The sequence below is a fragment of the Dermochelys coriacea genome, chromosome 1 (genome assembly GCF_009764565.3).
Source record: "Dermochelys coriacea isolate rDerCor1 chromosome 1, rDerCor1.pri.v4, whole genome shotgun sequence".
NCBI lineage: Eukaryota > Metazoa > Chordata > Testudines > Dermochelyidae > Dermochelys > Dermochelys coriacea.
In genome coordinates this window covers 351,476,762-351,499,734 of record NC_050068.2, presented here as the reverse complement: position 1 = coordinate 351,499,734, position 22,973 = coordinate 351,476,762, and the positions used below count along the sequence as shown (strand labels likewise).

Here is a 22,973-nt window from a genome sequence, read left to right as displayed (position 1 = left end):
ACATTACTTATGGGCAGGTGTGACAAACTGACATCAACATAGGTGAGTATGGGAAAATCAGCCAGAAGTATAGAAAGTCCATTAATAATCCTCCTGAGGTTCTAAGGCTGCATGCTCTGGGTGACCCTAAACCTCTGACTACCAGAAGATGGGTGGATCCACTCCATAATTTTGCTTTTGTTTACGCTCCCCCTTAAGGTGTGGTATATGCCACCATTGGAGATAGGATATGGGGAAAGATGGACCAAGGTCTGACCCAGTATGGCAGTTCTTATGACTCTTGTTGGTGTCTATTCATTTGATTAAATCTAGAGGCACCCCAGCTTAGTCAGGGCAAGTAGTGATTGTATGCTTTGTCTGTTTTTAGGCATATTGTGTGATATGGGTATTGAGTGGAAGCTATGCTGACAAATGTGAGGCACCACATATAATGTTGAGAAAATGTACTGGACCCAGTGGGATTCCTCCATTTTTCTGCAAGCAGCTGGGAATTAAGAGATGCAGAGAAAAAAGAGAAACACCTCAATTTTTCCTAGCAGCTAACGGAACTAAAGCATTGGAGAGAGGAAAAATGGGTGATAAAGTGCCAAACGGAGTATGAGATCTGCAAATAATTATGGTGTCCTGTGCTTATGTTACTTTACAATGTTTGTAATAGGTTTCAGAGTGGTAGCCATGTTAATCTGTATCAGCAAAAACAAGGAGGAGTCCTTGTGGCACCTTAGAGACTAACAAACTTATTTATGCATAAGCTTTCAAAACTTATGAAACTCACTTCATCAGATGCATGGAGTGGAAAATACAGAGGCAGGTATAAATACACAGCACATGAAAAGATGGGAGTTGCCTTACCAAGTGGGGGATCAGTGTTAACGAGCCAATTCAATTAAAGTGGAAGTGGGCTATTCTCAATAGTTGACAAGAAGGGGTGAATACCAAGGGAGGAAAAAAAATCACTTTTGTAGTGCTAATGAGGCCAGTGTAATCAAGATGGCCCATTTCAAACAGTTGACAAGAAGATGAGAGTATCAGCAGGGGGAAATAGGTTTTTGTACTGACCCACCCATTTTTTTTTTAAATGTTTTTGTAACCTATCACAGGATTTGTAAGGCATTTATCAACTTGATGTGTGTATATATCTCTCTATATCTATATATAGTGAACAAATTTATGACCAAATACAAAAAATGATGGGCTTTCCCTTGAGTCTTTCGAGTACAGGAATGTACAAAGGTAAGTGTGATATTTATTTTTAGAGGAGCTTCTCTGTGAAGGAGGCAAAATTGGAAAGAAGTCTTTCATTTAACTCTAAATCAGGGGTCTCAGACTCAATTTACCTTAGTGCCAGTCCTCAAATCCTCCCAGTGGGCCAATAATGTCACTGTAAGATGGTGTTCAGAAAAGAAAACGTTTCTATTGTATTTTTTATTTCAAATTTCTTAGAAATAATAAAACTGTCATACAACGCGATACAATTCTTCACGTGCCAGAGAGTTTTTAGTGTTTGCCAGACACCTGGCAGTGCTTCGGTTCCGTTAGTTGATGTTTGGCCTCAGTGACTGAGCAGTTGAAACCTTCAGGAGCGCAGCAAGGTGGGTACAGAGAGTTGTGTTTGGTCCACTTTCCCACACTCCATGCTCTGCTGGCAGAGGACCTTGCTGGGGTGGGCCTCGGCCTCCTTGGGCACAAAAGCGGCTGAGGAGGAGGCACAGTCATGGTCTGCCCATTGGTCAGATGCAGGGGGCGAGGCCCATGGCTGCTGCCCTCAAGAGACGGGGCAGTAGGTGGGTCTAACCCTCTCTGTGTGGCTGGGATTAGGCTCCCATCAGGTTCAGTGCCTCCTGGTGGTCCTGCTGAGATGGCCCTCTGCTACACACCCTGCCCACATGACACGGGACAGTGGATAAAAAAGTAAATAAAAGGCCCCATTTCATTACACAGACCCGCAGTGCCAACAGCTAGAAATAACCTTTTTCCTCCTTATCTTCACCTTATCTTATCTACAGGCACCAGACACATTGCCTCCGTGCAAGCGCTCCAGAGCTCCCATTGGCCACAAAGTCCGCGCTTGGGGTGGGGGGATGGAGGCAGTGTGCCCCCTCGTGCTGTCCTTGGAGCCTCACGAGTCATGCCACCTCCTAGCCTGTTTCCCACCCTTTTCCCTCTCTCCCTTGGCCTTATGCCGCCCTGGCTGACTCTGCCCAGTGACTAGTGACACTGCTTCCATGGCTGACTCTGCCTGGCAACTAATGATGCTGCCTCCATGGCTGATTCTGCTCGGCAACTAGTGATGGTATCTCTGTCCCTCTTCCCTAGCTAGTGGGAGCTGCGGGGGGCAGTACCTGCAGCAGACAGCTGGCAGCATAGCTGCATCTCTCTTGCCTGCCCCCCCCCCGCCCTCCCAGGCCGGCAGCCACGAGGGCTGGGTGAACGTTTCCGCAGGCCGCAGTGTGGAGGTTCTCGGGCCATAGATGGCCCGCGGGCCTGAACTTTGAGACCCCTGCTCTAAATGCTCTCAGGGTTGGGCTTTGATTTCTTCTTGCAAAAAATTTTATAGTCAGTTTCCTGACACTGAGAACTCTCTGTGGCATCTTCCTCAATAGTTTAAAGTAGGGCCTCTCTATTTTCATTGTTTTTGTGGCACATTACTTTCTTTGGAGGATCATGGAGGGCGAGGCAGTCTGAAAGAACTAGGTTCCATCTAGTAAATGTTTTGTATATTACGACCAGAACTTTGTGAGTGTGGGGTTTGAGAGTACAAATATAACTATTTTGATCGCTGATGATGGGTGTTGTACTAACTTAAAATGCTTGCATTCAATCCCATGTAGAGAAATTTGAGGTAGTCTAACCTGGAGGAGTCAAAATTGTAGATCATGATGTTTGTCTTTGGAAGGAAGGGACATAGTCTGGTCAGTGAAAGATGGATAAAAGTGTTGTTGCCATATCCAGAAATAGTATGAGTCCAGCATGACCTGATGCTTGGCAACACCTTGATAATCGATAGTCTGGTGACTTTGAATGTTGGTGAAGTCAGGATATGGCCAATTTCTCAAAGTATTTTCCCTGTTCTGCCAGCGTAATTCTGTTGTTGGTTGAGTTTTAACTCGTATAATAAGAGCAATTAGTTTAAGGGGAAGAGAGAGAGTATTGAGATGTACAGGATTCTTTAGTAAAGGAGCATGGGTGGTAAGAAGTATGTGTCCATCAAGAGTCTCTGGGATTTGTCTGGGAATGACTGGATCCCGGGCAGTGTTAATTCACTGATCTCCCACCAGATCGGTGAAAAATCTAATAGTTTAATAGTTTTATCCCAAGGTTTTTAATAGATTGCCCCAAGATTTTCAGAAGTCTAGAAGGGGCTAGTGATTTGGGGTGATTTAGTTTTGGAGTAGCCAACTTGAGACACCTGAGATTCTGATTTTCAGTGTGGGTGTTGAGCACTTTCTGAAAATCAGACCCCCTTAGGCATCGCAAGTTGGGCAAACCAAAAATTCAAGGTACCCTGAGTCACTAATGATCTTTGAAAATTTTGGATCTAGGGCCTTATCATCTAATGTGATTCTATTCCTGGTAGAGATTACAACATGGTGTCATGTTGAGAGTCTACAGTTATTCTGTTTTTTCCTGTTCTACATGTGATGACCAAATGGCAAAGTAGACTGATTTAAATCTGAGTGATTTAAATCATCATTTTAATAGTGATTTAAGTGAGCAAGCAAGGAATCTGACATTTAAAAAATTGATTTTAATAGTTTTCGTTTGTGCTTTTTACATCTTTTCCTAAAGAAAAGTTTATTCTTATTAGTTGGTTACCGTTAAAACATGTTGATTTGCAACTAAATATACACTAATTTTGGTGCTTCTGTTTGCTAACCAGGAAGATACTTGCTAGCTGTCCAAGACTGAGTATAGCTGAGTTACATCATCAGTTTGATTGGATATTTGTGAGTGCAGCCATTGCAGATGGTAAGATGAGAAATAGTGACATTTCAATTAATATGTATCCTGTTTTGTAGATCGTTATGGCTTAGTGTGACATCACATTGTTAGTGTTGTTTGATCTGTGCAATTGGGCATTATTCAGGGTTGTATCTGTTAGAAGGAGAAAGTGATAATTAAGTCAGGTATTTCTTTGATGCAGTCTGGTTTATTTACAAAGAATTGCACACTAAGTCCCATTTCTCTGCATATAATTATGAGCAAACGTAATCAAACGGGAGGCAGTTTCTTTGCTCACAGTTCCTATCCTCATTCCAGCTAGCACTCTGCGTCAAAAGATCTTTCTAGGCTTTCTCTCAAGGCCACCGCCATAGTGCTTTTCTAGCTGTCTCCTTGGCTTTCTGTGTCCTGCTGCACATAGATGCAAGGATTTTCACCAAACAGTACCTAGCTCCCTGCATTTGCATTCATTCATCAGCGTCTGACTGGCCATGCATGTGGCCTGTGTTTTTGGCAGTGGTTACTGTTGTTTCAGCTTACTCCAAAAAGGAGATTAAATTCTTACATTTATCCTGAATGGTGCTTTCATGCCCACCAGCTTCAAAGAGGTTTCACCCACCTTCATCATAATATGTTTTTTTATATATAGATTAGCTTATATGTGAGACTTTATGATAGTAAGCTAAAGACTGAAAATACTAACTGAGAATTGCGTTGTACGTCAAAATGTAAGTCAAAACCACTTTTCCCATAGGAATCAATGGTATGAAGGCGGGATTGGTTCTTGAACCAAAGCTTGATGCACTATTTTCACCACAATAACCCAGATTTCTGTACTAAATGAATTATAGATGAGAAATGTTGCAACATCGGTGTATTTACTGCACACTGTATTTTGTAAACAGCATGCAAATAAACGTATAAACTCACATATGGCTGCTCAGAATGCCAGCAACACAGACTCAGAAAGCCAGGGAGAATGGTACACATGCTCAGCCTCAGCCAATCACTCAAGCTTTCTGATTGGCTGAGCCCAGGCCGGGAGCCAATCAAAAACAAGCAGCAATCCTACCTGGCAACAAGCTGCCCTGCTGCCTCCAAGCCAATGAGAAGCGATCCCTTCCTGCTCTATACCAGAATAACACAACCAGGAAGTGATTTCAAGCAAACTTTATGCAAATTGAGCATTGTAAGGGCAAAACAAATGTCTTGGGGGAGGGGGGGGGAACGGGCAGTCAATTGAAAAGCGTTGTAAGTGGTGTCCAACCTAAGTCAGGCGTCGTAAGTCTGAGGACTCCCTGTACTTCTGTGAAAACAACGAGGCATCCTTGTGGCACCTTAGAGATTAAAAAACTTATTTGGGCATAAGTTTTCATGGGCTATAACCCACTTCGTCAGAATTATTAAAATTCCTGAATTCATAGGTAACTCAGGATGAGGAAGGTGAGAAAGTATAATACTTTTTCCTTGAGTGCTATACGAGTTGTAGACTCCTCATGCTTTCCATAGATTTTGAAATTCTAGTTTGAAATACTGTCTAGATGTTAGAATACTTGTCTAATGCTTCTATCTAATGCCCATTTTTCATGGGTGTGGTACTGAAGGGGGGAATATATACATAAAGTTTCTTAAGGCATGTTCATTGCTAATGTTGCGCTTCAATTTAGTCTTAAACACAAGATTGGAAACTTACTTCAGGATCTGATGAGAAGACCATGTATTGTGTAAAAATATCTTGTTAAAACTAAGGTTGTCAAGCGATTAAAAAAAATTAATCTTGATTGAAAAAATTAATTGCAATTAAGCGCACTGTTAAACAATAATAGAATACCATTTATTTAAATATTTTTGGATGTTTTCTACATTTTCAAATATATTGATTTTAACTATAACACAACACAAAGTGTACAGTGCTCACTTTATATTTATTTTTAATTACAAATATTTGTGCTATAAAACCAAAATAAATAGTATTTTTCAATTCAGCTCATACAAGTACTGCAGTGCAATCTCTTTATTATGAAAGTGCAACTTACAAATGTAGATTTCTTTTTGTTACATAACTGCACTCAAAAATAAAACCATGTAAAATTTTAGAGCCTACAAGTCCACTCAGTCCTACTTCCTGTTCATTCAGTCACTCAAAGAAGTTTATTTACATTTGTAGGAGATAATGCTGCCCGCTTAAGAAGCCAGCAGCATTATCTCCTGTAAATGTACACAAACTTGTTTGTCTTAGTGGTTGGCTGCACAAGGAGTAGGAGTGAGTGGACTTGTAGGCTCTAAAATTTTACATTTTTTTATTTTTGAGTGCAGTTATGTAACAAAAAGAAATCATCTACGTTTGTAAGTTGCACTTTCACAATAAAGAGATTGCACTGCAGTACTTGTATGAACTGAATTGAAAAATACTACTTTGATTTTTATTTTTACAGTGCAAATATTTGTAATAAAAATAAGTGGATGGGTCATTACACAAAATACTATTTCCCCATGAAAAAAAGGAGTACTTGTGGCACCCCATGCTTATTCTCCCCCCTCCCCCACCTTCTTATCAACTGTTGGAAATGGGCCATCCTGATTATCACTACAAAAGGTTTTTTTCTCCTGCTGATAATAGTTCACCTTAATTGATCACTCTCTTTATAGTGTATGGCAACACTCATTTTTTCATGGTGTGTGTGTGTGTGTGTGTGTGTGTGTGTGTGTATATGTATGTATGTATGTATGTGTGTATATGTGTATATAATCTTCCTACTATATTTTCCACTGCATGCATCGGATGAAGTGGGTTTTGGCCCACGAAAGCTTATTCTCAGATAAATTTGTTAGTCTCTAAGTAAGCCACAGGTACTCCTTATTCTTTATGTTGATAGACTAGCACAGCTACCACTCTGAAAAGTGTATACTTTGTATTCTGTGTTGTAATTGAAATCAGTATATTTGAAAATGTAGAAGAACATCCAAAACTATTTAATAAATTTCAGTTGGTATTCTACTGTTTAACAGTGTGATTAAAACTGTGCTTAATCCCAATTAATTTTTTAATTGCGATTAATATTTTTAAGTTAATCACCTGAGTTAACTGCGATTAATCGAGAGCCCTAGTTAAAACACAACTTCACTAAAAGCAAAGGGAAGCTAAGGAAAGTACAGCTCCCTCACAGTTTTTCCTCAGTGTGAGTCTCCTTTTCAATGTATTGTATATTCAGTTTGGGGCTTCAGTGTCTTGCTGTCCCTTCAAAGTAATAGGGGCCTCAGACTGAATATGTAATACATGTATTCTGTTGTAATTATTCTTGGAACAAGGAAAATGACCTTTTGGTTTCCTTGGCAACTTAGAACTTTCTTTTAGAGTAATGTCAGAAAAACAAAGTGTGTTCCTGAATGAAGTACTGTAGGTATTTCACAAGCTGAGTCTAAGGACTGCAGAGGGAGGGACTGTTAACCGTTGTGCTTCCGGAAACCAGAATAAATGTTCATATTTGTCTACAGTATTAAATGGTAAAGTTGCAGGTAGCGTGATAGAAGGGAGTATATTCATATGTGATAATGATTTTACAAAAAACTTGGCATCTACAATAAGTTCCATTTTTCTTTATTCTAACTTAAATTTGCCATTAGGTGAGGTTACATGTAAAAGATACTTCATGCCACAGTAGCCTTTCAAGGGCTTTCCTTGGTGAATAGTAACACTATTTTCTTTTTCTTTAATTCTCAGGAAAAAGAGACTGGAGCGAAACTTCACATTGAAAGAAAGGTGTTTTGTTTTTTTAAAGATGAATACACCCCAGGAACTGTAACCCAAATGTTTCTCTGTCCGTGGAGATTTCATTTTTGAAACGATTTCTACGGAAGGTATGAATATTTACTCTTCCTCTTTAAGGCTCATTTGTTTCATAATAAATTCTTACAACTGTGCAATGCATCTCAGTATTCAGAACTTGAAAATTTTACTTGGCATTTTATACTGGGAGGTAGCTAAGATGAGAGTGATGATGATGGGAGGGCTCTAACAATGTGGTTCAGTTGCCAGAACATCCCGGTGGGAAGCCCAGCTCCTCTGCCACCATTTGAGGCATGTGATATACAGGAGCTCAGTTTCTAGCTAATCTAATGATTGCTTTTGCCCTGAAACTCTATAAGTCTGTGACCCATCGATAACAACATCAAGAGGTACCACTGTGATAATCTGACTTCCATAGAACACATCCCGTAAGACATCCCTGAACTCTTTGAACTAGAACATCTCTTTTAGAAAAGCTTCTAGTCTTGAGTTAAAAATTTCCGATGACAGAGATGCCATCACAACCCTTGCTAAGCTGTTCCAGTGGTTCCTTGCCCTCCCTCTTGAAAATTCGCATCTTATTTCCATTCTGAGTTTGTTTAGCTTCAACTTCCAGTCATTGAATCATGTTAGACCTTTGTCTACTTGATTTGAAAAGCATATTATCACATTTTTATTCCCCATGTAGGTACTTATAGACTGTCATCAGGTCAGAGAAGTTAAGCTAGGTAGACTCAAGGAGCTCAGTCACCATAATGCATGTTTCTTCTTTGAGTGATTGCACGTCTATTCCTTCTGAGGTGTGATGCATGTCCCCTTAGCATCCTTGGGCTGCTGCACAATGGTATGAAGGGCAGGGCTGACACTGCCCTTGCCCCAAAGTTCCTTCTTATTGCCCTTGATTAATAGAGTGTGTAGGCTTGCTGCTGTGATTATTTTCTCCCACTCCAGGGGATTTAACTCCCTTCTGACCAGCATTTGCTTGGTCTTGCTAGTATTTAATCTGAGCCAGCTGATCTGTCTTGTCTAGTCTATATAGGTTGTATATAGACTAGACCATAGTGTCTGAGCATTCCAGTAGTGCATTAAGCAATGTAACTACACATCTGTCCTGTGTTGTTCTTTTATCCTTTACCCAGAAGGAGAGTTATGTGCAGTGGAATGTCTTGTTTTGGTAGTGTTTTTTTTTTTTAAATGTACCTGTTGCTGTGTGTTCACGTTAGAGAAAGCAACATCAAAGAAACCTGGAGCAGAAAGTTATGAGGTTCTGATGGCCCTTTGTTCCTGGGGAGGTTCATTCCACAGTCTCAGACGTCTCCCAGAGAAGGTTCTCTCTTTTGCATAGATAAGCTTTGCTCTTTATTGTTGAGAATTCCATTGTACGAGAGAACCATAGTTGTTTCCCCCAGTCTTCATCCTAGTGCTTTAGATGGTCTTTTAGAAGTCCTGGGCTCAGGCCATGGAGTATTTTTGAAGATTAGGACTGAGACCTTGAACATAATTTGAAAATCTATTGGAAGCCAGTATAGAGAGCAGAGGGCAGTTGGATATGTTTATGGTAGTTTGTATTGCTGAGGAGATGGGCTGCAGTGTTCTGAACTAGTTCGGGTTTCCTAAGAGCTGAAGGCTTCATGCCCAGGTATATTATCTTGCTGTAATCCAGCCGAGAGGCGATCAAGGCATGAATATCTGAAACCAGGTGGTCTTCCACCAGGATGGGATGGAGTTTCCTAACCAAGCAGAGGGGTAGCAAGCAGTACTTGTGGATTCTGCCATGTGAGAGTTCAGCATCAGTGAGGAATCCAAGAATACTTCTATACTATGGACTGACTGGACTAATTGTGGGTGTCTCTCTTCAACCAACGGAGAGTGCACTGAAGCTGCAAGCTGTTCAAAATACTTTCTTCTGCCCACAAGCATCACCTCTGGTTTGCTTGGGTTCAGCTTCAGCCAGCTGTTCTTCTCCAAGTACTGGGCAATCTTGGTGGTAGTGGTTTGGTGAAGGATAGATAGAGCTCTGTGTCAGCTGTGTATTACTGGCATTTGAGTCCATGTTGTCTGACAAGTTCAACTGGTGGTTCCATGTAGATAGTGAAAAGGAGCAGATTGAAAATTGATCCTTACAAGCGAGGGGACTAGTGGTGATGCTGCAGTTCCCTATTACTACTCACTGGGTTCATCCCTCCAGGAAGGACTCAGACCATTTTAGCACATTATCCTGGACCTATGTCACCTCTCAGGTGAGACAGCAGAACCTCATGACCAACATCAAATGCTGCCTATCTGTTGTAGGCATTGTGATATTCTGGTGATGGCACTGGTTACATCTGTGGAAAAGTAGATGATCAACTTGGTTTAATTAGCGTAGGTTTGGCATTGGAACCTGTGGTGACTTACCACCTCTTCAAGTGGTCTCATGCAGATTTTGAAGAGGAAGCAAACTAAAATGGATACCTCTGGGACACGCGCGAATGTGCTCTTGGTAAGGAGAAACCTATCACCACTCTGTAGGTTTGCTTGAAGAGGACTGATTGTATTGCCATAGACAACAAATACTTTGACAGAGTATTACAGCATTCAGAACTAAGTGGAAAACCCATCTCACATTAGATAGTCTCTCTTACAAGCACCCCTGCCTGTTATCTTTCAAGTGATCCTCACACACAAAGAAAGAGGAAAGTTTAGTTTTTGTTACATGTTTTAATTAGAAGGTGCTCAGATACAAGAGTAATGAAAATCATAGAAGAAGAATCCCGCGTATTTCATGATTTCATAAGCATGGAATTTGTCTTGGAAATCAGCCCTTGAGGGATAATTGTGCTCCTGAATCTCGGCTTTCATTTCAAAATTTTTTTAGCCCATATAATTGCGGAGATGGTTTTGAAAATGTGAAGAGTGCATCCAGTGTTGATTCAAGAATAGTCAGGGATGGAGAATGCGCCAGAACCCTTGGTAATTTGTTCCAATGGTTAATTACACTCACTGTTAAAAATTTACGCCTTATTTCTAATCTGACTTTGTCTACTTCAACTTTCAGCCATTTGATTGTGTTAGACCTTTCTCTGCTAGACTGAAGAGCTCATCATTAAATATTTGTTCCTCATGTAGATTCTTACAGACTGTTATCAAGTCCCCCTCTTAACCTTTACTTTAAGCTAAATAAATTGAGTTCTTTGAGCCTGTCACTGTACGGCAGGTTTTCTGTTCCTTTAATCATTCTCAGTGACTCTTCTCTGAACCCTCTCCAATTTATCATTTGCTGAAAACTGCCCACTTCTCTTGTGTACTTCTGGGGAAGGAGGTTCTGAGCTAGGTTATTTGGAGTCACAGCCTGGGAAGCTGGGCTACCTGAAGAGCATAGGGGAGGGGGAAGCCTCAGAAATTATAATTTTTAGCAATCAGTAAGAACATAACAATGGCCATGCTGGGTCAGACCAAAGATCCATCTAGCCCAGTATCCTGTCTTCTGATAGTGGCCAATGCCAGGTGCCCCAGAAGGAATGAACAGAACAAGTAATCATCAAGTGATCCTTTCCCTGTCGCTCATTCCCAGCTTCTGGCAGACAGAAGCTAGAGGCACCATCCCTGCCCATCCTGGCTAATAGCCATTGATGGACCTATCCTCCATGAACTTACCTAGTTCTTTTCTGAACCCTGTAATAATCTTGGCCTTCACAATATCCTCTGGCAAAGAGTTCCACAGGTTGACTGTGCCTTTTGCGTAGAAATACTTCCTTTTGTTCGTTTTAAAGCTGCTGCCTATTCATTTCATTTGGTGACCCCTAGTTCTTGTGTTATGAGAAGGAGTAAATAACACATCCTGATTTAGTTTCTCCACACCAGTCATGATTTTATAGACCTCGATCCTATCCCCCTGTAGTCGTCTCTTTTCCATGCTGAATAGTCCCAGTCTTATTAATCTCTCCTTATACGGCAGCCGTTCCAGACCCCTCATCATTTTTGTTGCCCTTTTCTGAACCGTTTCCAATTCCAATGTATCTTTTTTGAGAAGGGGCGACCACATCTGCACGCAGTATTCAAGATGTTGGTGTACTATGGATTTATATAGAGACAATATGATATTTTCTGTCTTACTATCCCTTTCCTAATGATGCCCAACATTCTGTTTGCTTTTTTGACGGCCGCTGCACATTGAGTGGATGTTTTCAGAGAACTCTCCACCATGACTCCAAGAGCTCTTTCTTAAGTGGTAACAGCTAATTCAGACCCCATCATTTTATATATATAGTTGGGATGATGTTTTCCAAAGTGCATTACTTTGCATTTATCAACATTAAAAGTCATCTGCCATTTTGTTGCCCAGTCACCCAGTTTTGTGAGATCCTTTTGTAACTCTTCGTAGTCTACCTGGGACTTAACTATCTTGAGTAGTTTTGTATCATCTGCAAATTTTGCCACCTCACTGTTTACCCCTTTTTCCAGATCATTCAAGAATACGTTGATTAGGACTTGGCCCAGTACAGAACCCTGCGGGACACCGTTGTTTAACTCTCTCCATTCTGAAAATTGACCATTTATTCCTACTCTTTGTTTCCTATCTTTTAAGCAATTACCAGTCCATGAGAGGACCTTCCCTCTTATCCCATGGCAGCTTACTTTGCTTAAGAGCCTTTGGTGAGGGACCTTGTCAAAGGTTTTCTGAAAATCTAAGTACACAATATCTACTTATCATGCTTATTAATATCATACTTGTTGCCCCCCTCAAAGAGTTCTAGTAGATTGGTGAGGCATGATTTCCCTTTACAAAAACCATATTGACTTTTCCCCAATAAATTATGTTCATCTGTGTCTGAAAATTTTGTTCTTTGCTATAGTTTCAGTAAGTTTTATATCAATGAGTGCTTTCACCTGAGTTGCAAATGTGTGTTTGGAAGAAAAAAAGGGAGAGGATGAAACGTATTTTATGGCAATAAAATAGATCAATGTTGCCAGAGAATTTAGGAGTGGTTGTTTATAATTCACAGAAGTACACACCTATAGATAGATAAGGTGTTGCAAACAATATTCTGAAGAATGACTTTTTAATTAAATAACTGTTTTGTCAAGTGCAATTCATTTGAAAAATTCTTCTGACCATTTGAACACTGAGTTCTATACAAAATGTTTGCAGCATTCTTTTACAGTTAAATGAAGACTAATCGTTGTAACAGTGCTAATATACAAGCTTTCAAATAAATGCAGTTAGTCAGTCTTGCATCTTCTATTAGATCACACTGACTAAATGATTCGTCTAGCGGTTGGCATTTTAGTAGCTCATAGTGGTAAACACTGTGTCCTTTCTCTGGCTCTGCTCCCCCCCCAGCCCTCACCAAAAAAAAGAAGCCCATAGATATTTTGATTCATTTAAGGCTTGTCTGTCTTCACTGGATCAGTTAGCTCAAGTTAACATGCTTGAATTACTGCACTTGAGCTACTCTAGCTAGAGCAGGGGTTCTCAAACTGTGGGTCGGGACCCCTTAGGGGGTCATGAGGTTATTAAATGGGGGGGGTCACAAGCTGTCAGCCTCCACTCCAAACCCCGCTTTGCCTCTAGCATTTATAATGGTGTTATAAAAAAAAATTAAATTATAAGGGAGGGGGGTCAAACTCAGAGGCATGCTATGTGAAAGGGGTCACCAGTACAGAAGTTTGAGAACCACTAAGCTAAAGTGAGTGACCATACTTCAGAAAAACACTGGAGTTTCAAAACTACACTGGAGTTATACAGAGTGATTTGATTTAAATGCATTAGGAGCAAGAGAGCACAGAAAGTAAATGTCCTTTACTTAGCAGAGAAGGAGAACTAATAACTGGTGACATTGAGAAGGCTCAGGTGTTTAATGCCTATTTTGCTTGTCTTCACTAAAAAGGTTAATGGTGAGCAGATACACCACACAATTAATATTAACAAGGGGGAAAGGTGTTAAAGCCAAAATAGGGAAAGAACAGATTAAAGAATATTTAGATCATTTAGGTAATTTAGATGTATTCAATTTAGCAGTACTTGCTGAAATTCATCTAGGGTATTTAAGGAACTAGCTGAAGTATTCTTGGAACCGTTAGCAATTGTCTTTGAGAACTCATGAAGGATAGGTAAGGTCCCAGAGGACTGGAGAAGGCAAACATAGTACAGTACCTGTTTTTAAAAAAGGGGAACAAAAGACCAGAGGTATTACAGACCAGTGAGCCTAACTTTGATACCTGGAAAAATAGTGGAACAAATTATTAAACAATCAGTTGGTAAGTAAGATAACAGGTTAAAAGTAATAGCCAACATGAATTTTTCAAGAGCAAATGACTGAAAACAACACCATTTTCTTCTTTGACTATGGCTACAGTTGGCTTAGTGGATAGGAAGGAAGTAGTAGACGTGACATATCTTGTTTTTAGTAAGGCTTTGGACATAGTCTCGTAAACATTCTCATAAGCAAACTAGGGAAATGTGGTATAAATGAAATTACTATAAATTGTGTGCAGAGTTGGTTGAAAGATCCCATTCAAAGAGTAGGTTTCAGAGTAGCAGCTGTGTTAGTCTGTATTCGCAAAAAGAAAAGGAGTACTTGTGGCACCTTAGAGACAAATTTATTTGAGCATAAGCTTTCATGAGCTACAGCTCACTTCATCGGATGCATTCAGTGGGGAGATTTATATACATAGAGAACATGAAACAATGGGTGTTACCATATACACTGTAAGGAGCGTGATCACTTAAGGTGAGCTATTACCAGCAGGAGAGCGGGGGGGGGACCTTTTGTAGTGATAATCAAGGTGGGCCATTTCCAGCAGTTGACAAGAACGTCTGAGGAACGGTGGGGGTGGGGAATAAACATGGGGAAATAGTTTTACTTTGTGTAATGACCCATCCACTCCCAGTCTCTATTCAAGCCTTAGTTAATTGTATCCATTTTGCAAATTAATTCCAATTCAGCAGTCTCTCGTTGGAGTCTGTCAAAGAGTAGTTATCAGTGGTTTGCTGTCAAATGAAAAGGTCCTGCAGGAGGTTTGTTCTTGGTCCGGTATGTTTTTAGTATTTTCATTAATGACTTGGATAATGGAGTGGAGAATATGCTTATCAAGTTGATAGATGACAGCAAGCTGGGAGGGTTTGCAAAGGGTTTGTCTTTGGTGAACAGGATAAGAATTTAAAACAACCTTGTCAAATTGGAGAACTGGTCTGCAATCAGTAAGATGAAATTATAAAGACAAGGGCAAAATACTATGCTTAAGAAGGAAAAATGAAATGTATAACTACAGAATGGGGAATAATTTGCTAGGTGGTAGTACTGTTGAAAGGAATCTGGAGTCTATAGTGCATCACAAATTGAATATGAGCCAACAATATGATGGAGTTGTGAAAAAGGCTAATAACGTTCTGGGGTGTGTTGTGTTATATGTAAGACATGAGAAGTAAGTGTCTTGCTGTATTTGGCACTGCTGAGGCCTCAGCTAGAGTACCGTGTCCATTTCTGGGTGTCAGACTTCAGGAAACGTGGACAAATTGGAGAGAGTTTTTAAAAGAGAACAACAAAAATGATTACAAGTTTAGAAAACCTGACTTATGAGGAAAGGTTAAAAACCCTGGGCATGTTTAGTCTTGAGAAAAGAAGTATGAGGGAAGATCTCATAACAGCCTTCAAATATGTTAAAGGCTATTATAAAGGGATGGTGATCAACAGCTCTCTATCTTCTGGGTCACCACATTTCAGGAAAGATGTGGACAAATTGGAGAAAGTCTAGAGAAGAGCAACAAAACTGATAAAAGGTCTAGGAAATATGACCTTTTCATGAGGAAAGATTGAAAAAATTGGGTTTGTTTAATCTGGAAAAGAAAAGACTGAGAGGGGACATGATAGCAGTTTTCAAGTACATAAAAGGTCCTTACAAGGAGGAGGGAGAAAAATTATTCTCCTTAACCTCTGAGGATAGGACAAGAAGCTCTGGGCTTAAATTACAGCGGGGAGGTTTAAGCTGGGCATTAGGAAAAACTTCCTAAATGTCAAGGTGGGTAAGCACCTGAATAAATTGCCTAGGGATGTTATGGAATCTCCATCATTGCAGATTTTTAAGAGCAGGTTAGACAAACACCTGTCAGGGATGATCTAGATAATACTTAATCCTGCCATGAGGGTAGGAGCTGGGCTAGATCAATGGTTCTCGACCAGGGGTACACAGAGATCTTCCAGGGGGAGCATCAACTCATCTAGATATTTGCCTAGTTTTACAACAGGCTACATAAAAAGAACTATCGAAGTCAGAACAAACTAAAATTTCATACAGACAATGACTTCTTTATGTTGCTCTATGTACTAAATACTGAAATGTAAATAAAATATTTATATTCCAGTTGATTTATTTTATTATCATATGGTCAAAATGAGAAAGTTAAGCAATTTTTCAGTAATAGTGTGCTGTGACACTGTCTGATTTTGTAAGCAAGTAGTTTTTAAGTGAGGTGCAACTTGGGGGTATGCAAGATAAATCAGTTTCCTAAAAGGGGTACAGTAGCCTGCAAAGGATGAGAGCCACTGGACTAGATGACCTCCTGAGGTCTGTTCCAGTCCTATGATTCTATGTCCACTGAAAGTAGGACAAAAAATAAAGCACTTATGCCGGGTCAACACTCTAGAGTTAGGTCGATGCAGGGCACCTTATATTGACCAAGCTATGGAAGCATCTAAAATTTTGCTTCCACCAACCACCCTACTGTGCAGACTTAATAACTCTACCTCCATGAGAAATGCAAAGCCAATGTCGATGTAGTTAGGTCGGTGCAGTGTCGGTGTAGACGCTATGTTGCTTATGTCAACTGTTTTGGCTTTCAGAAGCAGTTTCACAAGGCCCCACACTGACAGTACAATTGATATAAGCACTCCTAGTGACGTGCACCACAAGGAGTTAAGTGAAGACATGCTCAAGAGATGTAATTACTGCGGCGGCTGTATGCTGACGTAGGTTAGTTCAACTTAATTTTGTAGTGTGGACATGCCCTAAGCAAGGGAGATTTAGGTTAGATATTAGGAGGAACTTTCTAAGGCCAGGCCTACACTACAAACTTACATTGCTATATGTACATCGCTCGGGGTGTGAAAAATCCACACCCTGAGTGACGCGGTTATATTGGCCTAATCCCCAGTGTAGAAAGCACTATGTGGATAAGAGAGCTTCTCCCTTCAACATAGCTACTGCCTTTCATGGAGGTGTATTAACTATGCCCACTGGAGAAGCTGTCCCATCAGCTTAGCAGCATCTTCACTAAAGCATTGTAGTGGCACAGCTGCAGCTTTCGAAGTGTACACCTGCCCAAACTATAAGGTTAGTTGAATTCTGGAATAGGCTTCCACTGGAGGCTATGGAATCCCCATCCTTGGAGGTTTTTCAGAGCAGGTTAGACAAACACCTGTCAGGGATGATCTACGTTTGCTTGGTTCTGCCTTAGTGCAGGGGGTTGGACTTGATGGCCTCTCGAGGACCCTTGCAGCCCCGCATTTCTATGATTCAGTGATTAGCAAGCAGCACAGAGTAATTGGATTAGAAGAACAATGAGTCCGGTGGCATCTTAAAAACTAACGGATTTATTTGGGCATAAGCTTTTGTGGATAAAAACCCACTTCTTCAGATGCTTTAAGGTGCCACCGGACTCCTTGTTGTTTTTGTGGATACAGACTAACATGACTACTCCCTGATACTTGGATTAGAAGAGAGAGTGGATTAGCTGCTCAGTTGTTTAAACTGATCTATTGCAGTGCAGCTGCATTACTAGTTCAAGCATCAGCATCACTAGCAAGCACTATACATTTTAATACAGATAAATGTAAATGTATACATGTAGGAACAAAGAATGCAGGCCATACTTAAAGGATGGGGGAATCTATCCTGGGAAGCTGTGACTCTGAAAAAGATTTGCGGGACATGGTGGATAATCAGCTGCATATGAGCATCCAGTGTGATGCTGTGGCCAGAAGAGCTGATGTTTTCCTGAGATGCATAAATGGGAACCTCAAGTAGGAGCGGAGAGGTTATTTTACCTCTTTGTTTGGCAGTGGTGCTACCGCTGCAGGAATACTCTGTTCAGTTCTGCTGCTCACAGTTCACAAAGGATGTTGATAAACTGGAGAGGGTTCAGAGAAAAGCTGAGAGAATGATTAAAGGATTTTAGGAAACATATTTTATAGTTTCAGAGTAGCAGCCGTGTTAGTCTATATTCGCAAAAAGAAAAGGAGTACTTGTGGCACCTTAGAGACTAACAAATTTATTTGAGCATAAGCTTTCGTGAGCTACAGCTCACTTCATCGGATGAAGTGAGCTGTAGCTCACGAAAGCTTATGCTCTAATAAATTTGTTAGTCTCTAAGGTGTCACAAGTACTCCTTTTCTTTTTATATTTTATAGTGATAGACTCAAAGAGCTCAGTCTAGTTAGCTTAACAAAGAGAAGGCAAAGGGGTGACTTGATTACAATCTATAAATATCTACGTGGGAAACAAATATATAACAGTGGAACCTTCAGTCTAGTAGAGAAAGGTATTGAGAAAGTTGAATCTAGACAAGTCATACTGGAAATGAGATTAAATTTTTAACAGGGAGAATGATTAACCACTGGAAAAATTTACCAAGGGTTGTGGTGGATTCTCTATCCCCGACCATTCTTAAGTCAAGATTGGATGCTTTTCTAAAAGATCTGTTCTAGGAATTCTTTTGGGGAGGGTCTGCGACGTGTGTTATATAGGAAGTTAGATTAGATGATCACTGCGATCCCTTCTGGTCTTGAATCTATGAACAACATCACCTTCTACCCCCCACGGGCCAGTGAACTGTAGTTTACAGCATCATTTAACTAGAGATATTTGTGTGGGGATGGGAGTCAGGTGAGGGATAACACTTGAGCTGTAACTAGAACTAACTGAGCTGTGACACCCTTACTGTAGTAAAAGTAGTCAGTTTGCTTCACATCTGCCATAGGTCATCTTAATTTAGGTTTTTATTCTTACCAGTCTGAGGAGTTGCACTGAATTCTGATGTGCGATGCAAAAAGCTTCCTCTTTTTTTTTTGTGGGTTTTATTGACTAAGGCATTTGTTGACAACTTACATTTCTCTAATTATTTTTCGTTTTCATCAAAATAACATGTAAATCAATTTTGAAGCAAAAATCTTTCAAATTATGCGTCATCTTCAAAGAATTCTTACAATATAATTTTCACCAAATAGTGTAGATAGTAAACTCACTGAGAAAAGGACTGTTGTTCTTTTTCTGTATAGAGACTAAGAGATTGGGTTCTGAGCCTCGATTGGCATTGTTGAGCATCTCTATAATACAAAAAAAAAGAAAGAAAATGAAGTAAAATTACTTGTAAATGAATGATTAATAGTTCACTTGTGAAAGACAGATAACTTCACATGCCGTATGTATGGAATTACAATTTCTCGAGTACTTCCCCTTGAATCACTTTAAGTGATATAAAAGTATAGTATTAGGACATTACACTTAGCCTAAATAATGCTTCACTTAATCCTGCCCTTTCTGGGGAAACCCTTCAGATTTTCTCTTACTTAACCCAATGAATGATCCATTAAAGAGTAATTAGAAAAAGATTTCTGAAGTATATAAAAGAAAATGGCATCACCCCTTTAATCTACATATCTGTGTAACTTTAAAGCTAAAATGTTGCAAGTAGGATGTCTTGTGCATGCAAGCTCTAAAAGTTTCTCAGTTCTAAGACTTACTCTTTTCTCAAGAGAGCAAAAATATTAGGTTCCAAATCTGGTGCCTTTTACATGTATGATTCATATTTATTGTGGTAGCACCCAAAATGTGCTGCTTTATGTATAGACATATAGAAAAAAGCTTATAATTGGAAAGACCTTGCCATGCCGGGAAAAAAAATGACGGGGGAATGGGATACAAAATACAAGAAGGATGGTCAGCACGATGGCTGGAATGTATATTCTTAGTTTCACTTTTGTTAGGGGTTTTCTGTATGCACAATTGATCCCTAACTGCAAATGGACCCATCAATAATTAGATGGCGCATTTCACGTACACCTCACAGTAGAAGAGGGTGCGAAGAAGGAATTTGAATGAGACTAATTTTATTAGTATTACTGTAGAGCGTAGGAGCTCTAGTCATGGCCCAGGACCCCATTGTGCTAGTCACTGTACATATACAGAACAAAAAAAGATTGTCCCTGCCCCCCCAAAAAGCTTACAGCCTTGTGGATCATTGAGTTCATTCCAAGTGTAAGCGGGACATGGAAGAAGGCAGGAACATGGTTGTGGAAGAAGGAAACCAACACACTGCTGAAGCTGGCAGCATTGATAGAAAGGTCATAGAAACAATTTTTCCAAACACCAGACATTTCTTTAATTAAGAGAACAAACAATAATACCTTAATATGTTTCCAGCTATATGCACTTGCAACCTCTCCTTTAGAAATTAATCATGGAATCATAGAGTGTGGGACTGGAAAGGATTTTGAGAGGTCAGTTACTTTATTTACCAATCTCTTGCTGTAAACCTTGGGCAGAGAATACTGGTACTCTCTCAAGCTCTGCCCACTTGAGACAGCTCATGGTAGATTGTGCAGATATTCAAAATATAAACTTGTTCACTGTGCTGGGCTTCTCAGGTTGGGCTCTTCTTCACTGGAGTTCTGATGCATCTGGGAGCAGGGTCAAATTAAGGCATAAGCACAATAGGCACATATTTGGCGCTCTTGCTTCCCAGAATCAGGTGATGACATCAGATTCTTAATGTTCATTTATTTAAAAAAAATTTGTCTGGATCTTAGGGTTGGGAAGAAGAACTTGAAAATATGACCTGAATGTAAATGGTGCAGTGACATCTGCCTGAATCTGTAAACAGCCTCTGGCAGAAAGAGAAGCTACATTCACTAGATCAGTGCTTGACATTCTGTGCCTCGTGGGAATACCCTGCACCCCCATGTTCATCCTTATAATATGATTATGTGGTATCTAATGCAAAGTTTGTCATGTCGGGTGTCTTCGGAATGCTAATGATGCACTGAGCATTGTTGTTATAGTAAAATTATAGGTTTTAATTTCATGTATATAGTTATGAGGCTGAAAATGTGTCCTCATGGCTTAAAATAAGCCCAGAAAATACTTTCCAAAAGCAGAGGGGTAGTTCACACCTCATCAGGGCATGTATGGGACAAACCCAGCCCAGCCTCACAGGAATAAAGGCACTGGCCTAGGCAGCAACAAAGGATCTGTCAGACTCTACTGAGTCACCACCCTTCCCTTGGTCAGTCAGGGACTATGATGAGGTGATGCTCACCTGACCCCGAAGGGGGCCGGGGGGGGGGCAAAGCCAAAAGGGAAGAAAGAACATGCTAAAAGGGAGAGTCGTTTTGCCATGCTCTTCCTCTCTTCCACCTACATCTACAGACACCACCAGCACCAAGCAACTGAAGCGCTGATCAAAGGGGAGAGCCTCACTGAAGGGCAACCAGCCAGCCTGTAGTGCGAAGCATCTAAGTTTGTAAGGGCACTGAAAGTGTTAAGATCAGCTTAGAATGCGTTTTGTTTTTATTTCATTTGACCAAATCCAACTTGTTGTGCTTTGACTTATAATCACTTAAAATCTATCTTTGTAGTTAATAAATTTGTTTGTTTGTTCTATCTGAAGCAGTGCATTTGGTTTGAAGCATGTCAGAGATTGCCCTTGGGATAACAAGCCTGGTACCTATCAATTTCTTTGTTAAATTGACAAACTCATATAAGCTTGCAGTGTCCAGCAGGCACAACTGGACACTGCAAGATAGAGGTTCCTAGAGTTGTGTCAGGGAGCGGAGATATTGGCTAGTGTCATTTGGTTGCACAATCCAAGGAGTAGCTTACACGCCAGAAGCTGTGTGTGAACAGCCCAGGAGTTGGGGGTTCTCACAGCAGAGCAGGGTAAGGCTGGCTCCCAGAGTTGAGGATTGGAGTGACCTAGCAGATCACCAGTCCAGATAACACCAGGGGAACATCGCATAGTGGTTCTCAACATATTTACCACTGTGGGCTGCATATGCAGCTCTCTATGTCTTGTGGGCCACATCCACACAATATGTATATTACCTGTACATCTACCAAAAAAAACATTTTGTATTTGTTTTATGACAGCAATAGGATTCAAATTGATATAGTACTTTTCATATCAACAGTGGCAAATATCTACCCAAGAGCATTTTAAATTGTCAAAACATTAACTATTAAAATTAATTAATTTAATGTAAGGGTGGCATGGCATGGTGTTGCCATTCTCATTTCCACGCTGCTGGTGGTGGTGTGGCTGGGCTGAGTGCCTGGAGAGTGCGGCTGCAGAGCCTGGCTGCTGAGCCTACCTGCAAAGACGAGGAGCCCTGCTCTCTGCCCCTCTTCAGATTGCTCACCAGTCAGGGACTGTCCCCCATCATCCAGCCCCACTGGGACTGTCACCCCATCATCCAGACCTCCGCAACACTGGGCTGGCACATGTGTCTGGCCTGCAGAGACAGGGTGCCCTGTCCAGGACAGGGTGCCCTGTCCAGGGCAGAATGCCTCCCCTGCCCAGGGACTGCCTCCCCCATGCATTCAGGCCCCCCCACTCCCCCCCATGCTAGGAATTGCCCCCAGCACCCAGCTTCCCCAAGGACTCCCTCCCAGCACTCAACCATCCTCCATCCAGGGACACTGCCCCAGTTTCTAACCTCCCATCCAGGGACTGCCTCCAGCCACCAGTCTCTCCCACTCCCCAAGTATTGCCCCCACGCATCAGATTCCTCCTCTCTCCACACCTACTAGTCTCCTACCTCGGCTGCACAGAGCTGAACCTTGCAGCCCATCTGCTGCTGTAGTCCTAGTGCTGGGGAGCCTGCTTCATCTGGGATCACTGGACCTGCAATCCTGTGGGATAGGGTGGGGGCACTGAGGGCCCTGGCTTTCTTCTGATGCTGCTGGACCCGAACTTGCCAAGGGCTGGACTGATGCCACTGGGCCTAATGGTGCCGGGGGGGGATGATGATGCAGGGTGATCCTGTGCCACCCCACTTTTGCACCCCCCTCTGCCGCCTCTGTGCTCAGTGCAGGTGCCACTACTGCTCCACCCTAGTTACGGCCATGAGGATGTCTCATGGTCCGCAGCTGTGTGTTGATTGGGCTGCAAGTGGGATGCGGGTTGAGAACCACTGCACTAGAGCCAGGGAAGAAGTTTCCTATCCCTACATCCATCACAAGAGAAGAAAAGGCCCCTGCTGCTGTCAGG

At 41.2% G+C, this 22,973-nt stretch overlaps 1 protein-coding gene across 4 annotated transcripts in view; it reads left to right on the top strand.

Moving 5' to 3' along the window:
- PPP6R2 (protein phosphatase 6 regulatory subunit 2) overlaps nucleotides 1-22,973 on the top strand; it is a 171,016-nt gene that overhangs the window by 37,289 nt on the left and 110,754 nt on the right. For 3 of the 4 annotated variants that reach the window (XM_038396566.2, XM_043500019.1, XM_043500016.1), the window contains exon 2: nucleotides 7,664-7,800. The gene's annotated coding sequence lies outside the window, so the exon portion shown is untranslated. Of the gene's footprint in view, nucleotides 1-3,880; nucleotides 3,970-7,663; nucleotides 7,801-22,973 lie in introns of all 4 variants that reach the window. The other variant, XM_043500025.1, reaches the window with a different exon arrangement.